Source organism: Littorina saxatilis, linkage group LG2 (genome assembly GCF_037325665.1).
Source record: "Littorina saxatilis isolate snail1 linkage group LG2, US_GU_Lsax_2.0, whole genome shotgun sequence".
Taxonomy (NCBI): Eukaryota; Metazoa; Mollusca; class Gastropoda; order Littorinimorpha; family Littorinidae; genus Littorina; species Littorina saxatilis.
In genome coordinates this window covers 88,445,546-88,458,449 of record NC_090246.1, presented here as the reverse complement: position 1 = coordinate 88,458,449, position 12,904 = coordinate 88,445,546, and the positions used below count along the sequence as shown (strand labels likewise).

The window sequence follows — 12,904 nt, the reverse complement described above, 5'->3', positions numbered from 1 at the left end:
GAGCTTATTTTTAATCCGAATTAAACATATTTGAATGTTTTTGGAATTAGAAAATGATGAAGAATAAGATAAACGTAATTTTGGATCGTTTTATAAAAAAGTAATTTTAATTACAATGTTCAGATTTTTAATGACCAAAGTCATTAATTAATTGTTAAGCCTCCAAGCTGAAATGCAATACCGAAGTTCGGCCTTCGTCGCTGGGACAGGCTGATCTTTCTTAACCCAGTGTGGGATTTTCAGTGGGGCGACCACCCCCAACCCAGCGCGTCCCCGGGTGGCGGATAGGGGAACGGTCTTCAGATATGGAGATCAGCCGCTTGCGGCCGCGGACCAAACTGGCGGTGTTTCCTACCAGGGCGGAAATGCTCCATCGTCCATTGACGGGACTCATCTAATGCGATTAGTGGCGCATTAAAACCCTAGCTCCGGGTGGGATCCCGGCAAATCCTCCCCCCTGTGCTCTCAGGGTAGGACGTACGGGCCATGAACTAAGGGTGAGGTAACCCCGACAGAAAACCCCGAATGCTGAAGACGGAGGACCCGGGCCGCACGGCGCATTCTAACAAACCACGGGTACACGCGCTTACGCAAATGATGACACAATCAACCAGCACAGATGGAAATGGCGCTCGCCCATTGAGAACCCCCCAGGGTGGAGCAGCGTCGCGTCCCATGCCTCAAAGGGACCCAGCCCCAACTACTGGAGGTCCCTCCCGTCCGTCTTGTCACGCCAGGGGACGCGGGAGGAGAGTGACTGGCACCACCACAACCAGGAAGAAACCCAGTCAGCAGCGACCTTTTCAGGTCATGCACTGGAACGCAGAAAGTATCCTGAACAAGAAGACAGAGTTGGAGCATATCCTGCATGAGAAGAACATCAACATCTGCTGTATTCAGGAGACGCACCTGACACCCCTAATGTCCTTCAAAGTGAGAGGCTACCAGTGCCTTAGGTCCGACAGAACAGACCGAAGCAAAGGAGGAATCCTGACCCTCATCAGGAACAACATCAATGCCTGTTTGATAGAAACGCACATGGAGGACTCCGAATATCAGGTGATTCGAATCCAGACGAAGACAGCAGAATTCCATCTTGTCAACTTCTACTGCCCCAACGATAGACACCTCGCCCTTGACACGATCCCCGCAAAGGCCTCCAACTTCATCGTGGTGGGTGACTTCAACAGTCATTCACAGAGTTGGGGATATGACCACTTGGATCGGAGAGGAGAAGAGGTGGAGAACTGGCAGGACGATAAAGGTCTCATCCTTTTGAACAGTCCCTTTGACTGCCCTACATTCTACTCCAGAAGATGGCACACTACATCAACTCCTGCCTAGCCTTCTGCACGGAAGACATGCACCAGCTAACCAGCAGAGAGGTCGGAGAACAGCTAGGTGGAAGTGACCATCGGCCAGTCTTTTTGACCCTGGGCATGGAGTCCTGCACTGAAGCTTCCTTCCCACGGTGGAACTACAAAAGAGCGAACTGGTTCCTCTTTAGACACCGCACCAGCGAGCTCACCCAAGACATCAGAGTCGAGGGTCGAGACATCAACATGGTGGCGAAGGACTTCAACATGAGCATCCTCAGAGCAGCGCGTGAGTCCATTCCCAGGGGTGCCAGGAGAGACTATAAGCCCTACTGGAGCAATGAATTGCAGGAACTGGATGATGATCTGGCAGACGCCAGAAGGGAAGCAGAAGTCAACCCGTCACAAAACAACAACATCCGCCTCCGGGAAGCCAAAGCCAAATTTCTCAAGAAGAAGCTACAGGCAAGACGGAGAAGCTGGCAAGAGAAAACAAGCTCTCTGAACCTTGAGAAGGATGGCAGAAAGCTCTGGAGGCTTACCAAGCAGTTGAATGATGAGAACACCAGCAGAGGAAAGATCACATTAGAAGAGAACGGGAAGGTGCTAACTGGAAAGCATGCTGCCAACCAATTTGCTGAAAGCTATGCAGCTGAGAGCAACCTCCATGTTAGCCCCGAGAAACAGAGAGAAGCAAGAAGAGAGAAAAGAGAGAGACCTGCCAGACAGTCGACAGTGGACGCCATGAGTCAACCACTCACACTCCACGAGCTGCACTCAGCTCTGAAAAAGTTAAAGGCGAAGAAGTCCCCTGGCCCAGACGGCATCACCAACGAGATGCTAACCCACCTTGGTAGTGCAGCAGAGAACAAGCTACTCGAGGTCTTCAACAGCAGCTGGCAAGAAGGATCGCTACCACAACTCTGGCGAGAAGCGATCATGATCCCCATCTTAAAAAAAGGGAAGGATCCAAAGAAGGCCACCAGCTATCGCCCAATCAGCCTCACCAGCTGTGTTGTGAAGACCCTGGAGAGAATTGTGAACGAGCGCCTCGGGTGGTACCTGGAATCCAGGAACCTCCTCGCCCCTGAACAAGCTGGATTCCGACAGTTCCGCAGCACTGAAGATCAGGTCACTTACCTGGTGCAAGAAGTTGAAGATGTCTTTCAGGAACAGAAGCTGGTCTTCGTCACCTGGATAGATCTTCAGAAGGCCTTTGACAAGGTCTGGAAAGATGGACTCCTTGTAAAACTGCTGAGGAAAGGCGTGTCCAGCAACATGTACCAGTGGATTCGCTCCTACCTCTATAACCGCAGGGCAAGTGTTAACGTCGACCAGACCAAAAGCAAGAAGTTCCTCCTTCGTCATGGCGTCCCTCAGGGCGGAGTCCTCTCCCCCACACTCTTCCTTCTCTTCATCGACGATCTGGTGTCCGAGATGCCCAAGGGGGTCAAAGCTGCTCTCTACGCAGACGACCTTGTGATCTGGTGCAAGGAGGAGCACGCAAGTACTGCCACCTACAGAATGCAGCAAGCGGCAGATAGGCTGAACGCATGGGCAGAAGATTGGTGCGTCTCCATCAACAAGGAGAAATCCTCCACCACCCTATTCACACTGTCGACAAAGCAGAAAGCCGGAACCATTAGGCTTGGTGGAACTCCTCTGAGAGAGGATGAAGAAGCAACGTACCTTGGTGTCACCTTTGATAGACGGCAGACCTGGAAACCACACATTGCACAGGCAGAGACGAAGGCCCGGCGCAAGCTAGCCATACTCAGGAAGCTGGCAGGTACCACCTGGGGAGCGAACGAGAAGATACTGAAGACAGTATACCAGGGAATAATCAGACCCCACCTCGAGTACGGCTCCACAGCGTGGTCAACCTCAGCCAAGACAAACCTGCAGACCCTCGACCGTGTGCAAAACCAGGCCCTCCGACTCATCACTGGTGCAATGAAATCCACACCCATCAAGGAAATGGAGAAGCTTACCACCATCCAACCCCTCTGTCAGAGAAGAGAAGCCAAGGCTATGGTACAGGCCGAGAAGCTCAAGTGCCTACCCGACCACCCCATGAAGCACAGACTGAGCAACCTCACCAAGATCCGGCTCAAACGGAGCAGTTTTGTACACGAGAGCAAGAGACTTTCTCGACAGTACAGGGAAGTCCTCCCACAGAACACTCTACCTCTGACTCAAGAAGAAGAGGAAACCCCCAAGGCAACAGAGAAACCAGGCATCCAGATCTGCACCAGTGTTCCACATGTTACCTCAGGAGAAGATCAGAATGACACAGCTCGACAGGCACTCACCTTAGCCCTGATCGACGAACAGTACCCAAAAGAGGCGTGGATCCATGTATACACCGATGGATCAGCAACTAACGCCGTGCTCAATGGAGGTGCTGGCATTCTGATCCAGTTCCCTGGGGGACATACAGCTACATCCAGCGTTGCCACTGGCAAACACTGCACAAACTATAAAGCAGAAGCAGAAGCTCTCATGAAGGCCGCCTCCTTGGTTCAAGACTCCGCAGACCCTTGCTACCAAGTTGTCTTCCTCTCGGACGCCCTTTCAGTCCTTCAGGCCCTAGAGAACGACAAACTCCCACAGCTGGCCAAAGCATTACAGATGGTCAGACAAACCAGAAGAGTTGTCCTCCAGTGGATACCAGCACGCTCCGGGATACCAGGAAATGAAAGGGCAGATGAGCTGGCGAAAGAAGGAGCCGTGGAAGACCAACCTGAAAACAGTGTCAGCTTTAGTGAGCAGAAGACAATCATCAAGGCATTGATGAGGCCAAGGACAAACAGAGATGACTACCACACATTGTCCAGAGAGCAGCAAGTCAACCTCATCAGGCTGCGTACTGGCCACAACAGGCTCAATGCTCACATGAACCGAAAGTTCAAGCTGGCGCCATCACCAACCTGTGCCTGCGGTCAAGAAGACCAAACAGCGGAACACATCTTACAGCGATGTCCCTTACTAGATGAGGAACGAAAAGAAGTGTGGCCGTCACCAACTCCCTTGCAGACCAAACTATATGGCAGTCGACAGGAGTTGGAGAAAACGACAACATTTATCACCAGTGCTGGACTGATCGTGTAACCTCTGCGAACGCCAAGAAGAAGAAGAAGAAGAAGAAGAAGCCTTCGTCGAAGATTGCTTGGCCAAAATTTCAATCAATTTGATTGAAAAATGAGGGTGTGACAGTGCCGCCTCAACTTTTACAAAATGCCGGATATGACGTCATTAAAGACATTTATCAAAAACATGAAAAAAATGTCCAGGGATATCATACCGAGGAACTCTCATGAAAAATTTCATAAAGATCGGTCCAGTAGTTTACTCTGAATCGCTCTACACACACACACACACACACACACACACACACACACACACACAGACACACACACACACACACACACACACACACACACACACACACACACACAAACACCACGACCCTCGTCTCGATTCCCCCTCTATGTTAAAATATTTAGTCAAAACTTGACTAAATGTAAAAAAGGAAGCCAAAAAAAGGGGAAAAAACCCGCAACAAATACGCAATTTTTGTTTAGCCCAATATGCAAGGAAGGCCGCCCCAAGAAACAAATATGAAAACTTAGTTTGCATTGAATAAACCCAGTGAACTAAATGTAGTTACTGTTTCCTCTGAAGACATCTCCACCATAACTATTCCCCCTCCCTCCTCTCTCTCTCTGTCCCTCCTCTCTCTCTTCCCCTCTTCTCTTCCCTCTCTTCTCTCTCTCTCCCTCTCTTTCTCACTCTCTCTCGCTTACTCTCTCTCACTCTCTCTATCTCACTCTCTCTCTCTCTCTCTGTCTCTCACTCTCTCTCTCTCACTCTCTCTCTCTCTCTCTCTCTCTCGCAAACTCTCTCTCTCTCTCCCTCTCTCTGCGCCCTCTCTCTCTCCCTCTCTCTCCCCCCTCTCTCTCTCTCTCTCCCTCTCTCTCTCTCCCTCTCTCGCTCTCTCCCTCTCTCTCTCCCTCTCTCGCTCTCTCTCTCTCACTCTCTCTCTCTTTCTCTCACAGTATCTATTGAAGCAAGGAAGAACCGTGAGACAGCGCTGAAGCCCAAAGTATGAATCCATGGGCGAAAGAGGTATTACAGTTATATTTTTCTACAGAAAAGCAGACATAGACACAGACTTATACTTATACTTGCGTGTAAATCCAAACCTAAATAATTTTACCTCGCACACTTACCTGAACCTCAGGTGCAAGTTGTACCCCGCACTCCATCGAGGAGTTTTCTCCCGTGACATTGTTGAGCTGATTGAGCTGGTCCTCATACACGGAATGAAAGTAACGGTAAGTATACTGACCATCCACTGCCCACATCAGACTGTCAACCACAGCCTTCGCAAGGAACGCGATGACGAGAGCATGACGCTTCACGAACGACAGCTTCGCACATTCGGTCCCGGCCATGACGTCAGAATGTCTGACGTCACGGTTCTTCGTGACGTCAGATTGCTTAAGTTGATTTTGTAAATCGGGATGTTTGTCGATGTTTGTAGACGTGCCTCCTTTGGTACTGTTCCCGTTGGTTTGTTTTTCGGTCGTTTGCATGTTTTTGTTTGTTTCTGGATAATTCAGATAGTACTGTTCATTTATCAAGTAAACGCTGACACTATATATACTGACAGATGTTGTGTGGGATGATAAGATTGTAGCAACAGTTTTTTTTACATTTAGTCAAGTTTTGACTAAATGTTTTAACATAGAGGGGGAATCGAGATGAGGGTCGTGGTGTATGTATGTGTGTGTGTGTGTGTGTGTGTGTGTGTGTGTGTGTGTGTGTGTGTGTGTGTGTGTGTGTGTGTGCAGAGCTCCAGAGAAAACTACTGGACCGATCTTCATGACACTTGACATGAGAGTTCCTGAGTATGATATCCCAAAACGTTTTTTTTTTATACATGTTTTTGATGACGTCATATCCGGCTTTTTGTGAAAGTTGAGGCGGCACTGTCACGCTCTCATTATTTAACTAATTTTGTTGAAATTTGGGTCAAGCAATCTTCGACGAAGCCCGGACTTTGGTATTGCATTTCAGCTTAGAAGATTACAAATTAATTGATGAGTTTGCTCATTAAAGTTGTCATTAAAATCAAATTTAAAATGGTTTCATCGTATTATTCATCAAATTTTGAATCAGAAAATATATACATATGTCATGTTTCCTCTTAAAATGTGATCACAATAAACGAACATAGGTTAATTAGTAGTACCGCCCTGATATGGCCCTTCGTGGTCGGCTGGGCGTTAAGCAAACAAACAAACAAACAAGGTTAATTAGTACTACAATTAAGATTTAAGAAATCGATCCAAAAATGATATCAGCTTATCCTTTATCATTTCCTGATTCCAAAAACATATAGATATGATATGTTGTATTGAAAACAAGCTCAGAAAGTTAAAAAGAATACAAGAAAAGCGCGCTTTATTGTCAATTTCACTTCGTTTTGCACGTGAAAATTGAACGGTTTCCTTCTCGCGAGGATTGACGAACCTGTCTTGTCTTGGTGAAAAGATGCAGTGCGTTCAGTTTGTTCTGTGAGTTCGACAGCTTGACTAAATGTAGTAATTTCGCCTTACGCGACTTGTTTCTTTCTGAAGCAGCTTAATATATGTTATCCTGGGGAGATAGACAATCATGTGATTTACAAGTAGGAGTCATGTGAAAACATTTATTAATGTGAAAAGGTGTCACGCGTTTCAGAGAGAGGGAGGTTGCCTGTATCTGTGTACTGATGTGCGTGTGTGTTTGCGTATGTGTACATATGTCTTTGTGCGTTTGTATGTGCGCAGGCTTCTTCTATATCCCTACTTGCGAATGCACGCGCGCGTGTGTGTGTATCTATGTGTGTGTGTGTGTGTGTGTGTGTGTGTGTGTGTGTTTGTGTGTTTGTGTGAGTGTGTGCGTGTGCGTGTGCGTGTGTGAGTGTGTGTGAGTGTGTGTGTGTGTGTATTTGTTTTACTGTGTAGATGTGTGTATTTGTGTGTGTGTGCGTGCGTGCGCGCGCTCGCGCGCACGGGTGTGTGTGTGTGTGTGCGCGTGCGTGCATATATATATGTTTGCCTTCTAGTATGTTGTCTGGTCGGGCGTTTACAGATTCGTACGTGTGCGTACGTATAGACGATATCTACATGCCTGTCCTTCTCTGCTTATCTGTTCGTTTATTAGTAACTTCCATGTTTGCAATTGTGTATCCAGAGGACGTTGAGCGTGTGTTTTGTATGTAACATTCTGTCTTTTTTATGCGGCTTCTGCGGACAGCATTGCAACTATCTTCTTTCACCGAAACTATAAATAAACAAGAAAAGATTAAAACACTGTGCCCGCACACACCTCCTTAGAAGGTCAACACACGTGCTATGAGGACACATCTTAGTACACTTGACCTCATCGTTAACAACGTTTAATACCACACCTCTATGTGCCGTACCCTAATAAGTCATGTTAAAGGCACGTAGCTTCTCCAGTTCTGCCAATCATCTCAGACCTGACAAGGCTTTTACGTGGGATAAAACCATCCCTCCACTTTGACACATACCACAATTCAACAACCTGACTGCTCAGTAGCTGTGATGATGAGTACGAACTCAATCGCCCCCTCTCCCAAAACACCTACAACAAACACACATAAAAAAAAAATTAAAAACAACAACAACAACATCTCACTGTATGTACACAGGGAGCACCGTAGCTATTCATTGTTGGTATACGACCAAGTACATGGATAGAATTATCACCTAGCCAGCCGGATCTGAAATGACGAGTCGAACTGTATTTAGAGACCTCATCAGTCCGTCAACCACCTCATTCGCAAGGAACGCGATGACGAGAGCATGACGCTTTAAAAACGACGGCTTCGCAAGTTCTGTTACGGGAAGGAGTGTGCCTTTAAATGTCGGGCGGTCTCAAGACGCGATGTGATGTGGAAATAGAGAACTCAGTCTCCACATTTCAGTGATGCTGCGATTTGAAGGACTCGACAACTTAGGGTCAGTAGAAGTACACCACTCTGACATTGCCTCAATTAGTCATGTGTTTAAGTCATGCTTAGCACGTGAGCTTGGAGGATGTCATTTTGCCAAAATAAGGTTATCAGTTTTCAAGATGACCTTTTTCGGATTGAATGTACCATTAGCAAATGCATTGATTCAGAAACTCTTGAAAACGTAAGAGATAATGTTTATTTATTTATTTATTTTTTTCTTTTTATTTTTTACCTCAGTTGCATGCAGGCTGCTGCAACCCTTCTTATTTTTTGCCCGGTTGTTTGTTTGTTTTTTTGGGCGGGGAGCATCCTTCTTCATGGGTCTTTTTTTTTGTCTACTTCTTTCCGCTTATCCTTAATACCTAGCCTGGACATGTATTCATATGATGGACAATTTTTGTTTCTTTTCTTTTCTCTTTTTTTTTCTCTTCATTACAGTTACTCTATCGTTGCAGCTATTTCATTCACCTTTGCTATGTCTAGTAGTTTGTGCGTTTGTTTGCGTGTATGTGCGTGTGTGTGTGTGTGTGTGTGTGTGTGTGTGTGTAAGAGATAATGTTAATAATAATGATAACAACTGTGTTTCAAAGATATTCGCACGTAGAGCGCAGCTCAAAAAGTTGCAGTGATCGGTGAATACAGTTAGGAAGCTTTACTTTGTATTATTTTGTCTGAAATTTCACTCCGTGTCTGAGCACTATTTATTAATATCTGAAAGAATCCACAAGTACTCAGAAAAATGGAATTCACTGACCAGAAGCCTATCGTTTTAGACTCGGAGTTTGAAATAAACACGCCGATATTGTCTTCAATGAAACAGGCGCACACCCATCCCGGCCGAAAGACTTTGCAAAATGGTGGCGTGAACAACAACAGTTTCAGACCAGACGTCGAGCAAACTCAATGTATGACGGATAATATCTTGAGTGCTGATGCTGTAAAGGTCCACGCCAAGACCTCCGCTGAGACTGTGGACGATCGGAACACTTCGACAGATGAACGCAATGAAGCAGAGAAAAGACAATGGAATCAAGACAGCAACAATGACACAAATGACAGAAAGATGTTCATTCGTCAAGACAAAGAACCCACGCTGGAGGCAGATGGAAACGATACCAGTATTTGCCACGTTGTAAAAGACGAAGGTGACGATGACAAGAACAACACTCACGCTTCTAAAATGGACGGGAGCGAGTTCATATATGGCCGGATAACAGCCAAAAACACAAAGCCAAAGGAAGAAGAACCAGAATTACAAGAACAAGTCGGAGACGAACAGAACACCCATGCTTCTGTAAAACAGGACAACGGTGTTACTGGAAGACTTCAACTCAAGTCTGACAACATGAAGATGAATGAAAACGATACCAACAAAAACTTTACTTCACCCACAAAAGCTGCTACCGGAAACAGAGAACCTATCTTCACAATAGAAAACAAAGATCCTAAGACACAAGCTCAAGTCCCAAGAGAAAACGAGGAAATCCCAAAGAAGAATAAATCCATGAAGAGCATCTGGACATTCCTGAAAAGCAACGCCTTCATGCTGACGCTGCTGGTCAACGCCATGTTGGAAGGACTGATGTGGTCTGTACTCGGTCAGTACAGCTACCGATTTTTCCACGGACAATATGAGGACCAGCTCTCGCAGTACAACGTCACCAAAGAATGCGGCGTGCAGCTAAAGCCTGAAGTGCAGGTAAGATTATTTTGATGACAATTGTCCAATAGACGAATTCCGAACATAACTTCGTCAAGTTTGTATGGGTAATGGAAGAGTTAACACCCTTGCCAAAACCTCTCACAAACATGGGAGGGGCCAATCACAAGCAAGAGGTGTGTCGGAAACACATGATTCGTTATTTGGACGAATGACAGTTTATTGATCTATTATCTCCCCATTGTAAGTAGCATGTTTCGACAATTTCGGGGTCATCAATTTCTGTTGGTTTTTACAATTTTCTACGATTGTCTCCCAAACATTGGCGATTCTTGATTGATTAATTAATTGAAAAATGTATCTATTATCTCTCCGTTGTAAGCAACATGTTTCGACCTCTTTGGGGTCAGCAATTGCTGTGTATTTTTGCTGGTCATTGTAGCGTCCACGATTCGGGCTGAGCAATTTCTGTGTGTTTTTGCTGATCTTTGCAGCGACCACGTTTCGGGGTCAGCCATTTCTGTGTGTTTTGTGCTGGTTTTTGCAGCGTCCAGGTTTCGGGGTCAGCCATTTTCTGTGTGTTATTGCTGGTCTTTGCAGCGTCCAGGTTTTGGGGTCAGCAATTTCTGTGTGGTTTTGCTGGTCTTTGCTGCGTCCACGTTTTGGTGTCAGGAACTTCTGTGTGTTTTTGCTGGTCGTTGCAGCGTCCACGTTTTGGTGTCAGGAACTTCTGTGTGTTTTTGCTGGTCGTTGCAGCGTCCACCTTTTGGTGTCAGAAACTTCTGTGTGTTTTTGCTGGTCGTTGCAGCGTCCAGGTTTCGGGGTCAGCATTTTCTGTGTGTGTTTTATTGGTTATTACAGCGTCAACGTTTGCCATGTTACTGGTGAAAGAGGCCTTTCTTCGTTGATTAATTAATTGGACGATTAATTGTTTATTGATCTGTTATTTCTTCATTGTAAGTAGCATGTTTCGACCACTTCGGGGTCAGCAATTGCGGGTCAGTGTTTTTGCTGGTCTTTGCAGCGTCCACGTTCGCCATCATCCAGTGATAGAGGAGGCGAACGGGTTCGTGGGGGGCCTGGCGGTCAACTACCTGTACCAGAACGCACTGGACGCGCTGCCCACCGCCTGTTTCTTCATGGCCGCTGCCGCCTTCATGTTGTCATCTGTCAATGATGTTTACTTAAAAGCGGTTTGCGAAGTGTATGCAATTCAAAATTACATGTGGAATGTGGAGGCAATGAGTCGGAAACAAGATCGCAATTCTTTCCTTCGCTGCACGACGCAAATCTTCTGTGACCTTTGACCCAACGTAGCTTCCACATTCGATTACAAAGCTTAAAGGTACTGAACTTGTCAAATCCAGGTGCACGGAGCCCCTGGGGCTTTTAGTCATACCTCAGGCAGCTATCCGTTAGAAGAACTACCAAGTTTCATTGACTTGCACCCAAAGAGTCAAGAACTGCGATTTTTTTACGAATTAATTTCGTACTCGGACCCGGCTGGTCTTGACCTATTTTTGGATCTAAATTTAGATCAGGTAGATCACCACATCATGCACAAAAAGACACGTCACTAGCAAACTATGTCAGACGTCATCATGAGTTTGTGTAAAACAAAATGGAGGCCGGAATCACTCAGTTGAATCGAACTCCGACCAAACATCACGTAATAACTAGGTTAATTTATGCACTCGCGTGAACAAGAAACTGTCGAGCTTCACATATGTCGTCGTTGGGTAGTTTTGGGTTTGTTTTACTACCATAGGAGGATTTTTGAACTGTAAATGCACTCAGCTGCAACAAAAACGCAAAACGAAGGCTGTGAGCTGCACTGTGCCTTTAATATTTACAACTGAAAACCGAGGGGGTGGAATACCGAGATGAACCTACAGAACTGTGCATCCTCAAACCTGACATATTCATCCCAACATGTAATGAACTCAAAAACACAGAAAGTTGCTCTCACACGCCATCTTTGATTGCCAGTGGTTATCAAACCGGGACTCGTGTGGTTATCAGCACGGAACCCGTGTTTCAAAGCATGGCTCCCTGGGTTGATTGTGCACTTATTTTCTCACTACCAAAATGATGACAAAAACGATGTTTGGTGGTTTGTTGACAGACCAGCTTTTTTGTCGGTCCTCGGGGGGCATATCGACTTTTGTTTCATATTTATTGACCGCGGCCGATATGCTCCCCCTCGGACTGACAATAAAGCTAGTCTGTCAACAACCCATCAAACATCTTATATTGTCTACGTTCGAGAATACTGTGAAATCCTCCTTCACAACGTTGAAGGCATCTTTAGAGCGCTTGAAATGATGTCAACGGTTTGAGTTCAAAGGAGCCTCCCAAAACTAGGTTACTTAACACGAAATTAGTTAGGTCAAAGGTTTGTTTTGTATTTAACCTTCTGCACTAACAATGAAACCATTGCGATCTGTTCCTTCATATTTAGCTCTCATTTTAGTAAATCGTTACGCACAGTTCGCGTTAACCGAATATTTCCGGTAATAACCGGTTTAAGTTTGAAAACACTTCTTATTCTTTTTCTTCTGCGTTGATAAGCTGAAATTCCCACTACAATCGTGTTTTTGCACAAGTGGGTTTGTACGTGTATGAAAGTTTTCTCCCTCGATTTAGGCATCCATACTCAGTATTTTAGAGTAATGTATGCTTGGTATTTTCGCGTTTCTATAACCCAACGAATTCGGAAATGGATTACAGGATTTTTATTTTCGTTCGCACTTGGGTTTGTGCTTCCGCGTACACACGAAGTGGGATCATGAAGGCACTAGCAGGTATGCACACACATGTTGTACGCTACCTGTGCAAGTAGAGAATCAACCTTGCTTTTCAAACATTATCACAACACAAAGGGTAGATCGTGTAGGG

At 45.8% G+C, this 12,904-nt stretch overlaps 1 long non-coding RNA gene across 1 annotated transcript in view; it reads right to left on the bottom strand.

The window, feature by feature from the left end:
- The window catches only part of LOC138960075 (uncharacterized), a 261,944-nt gene that overhangs the window by 128,444 nt on the left and 120,596 nt on the right, over positions 1-12,904 (bottom strand). The window lies entirely within an intron of this gene.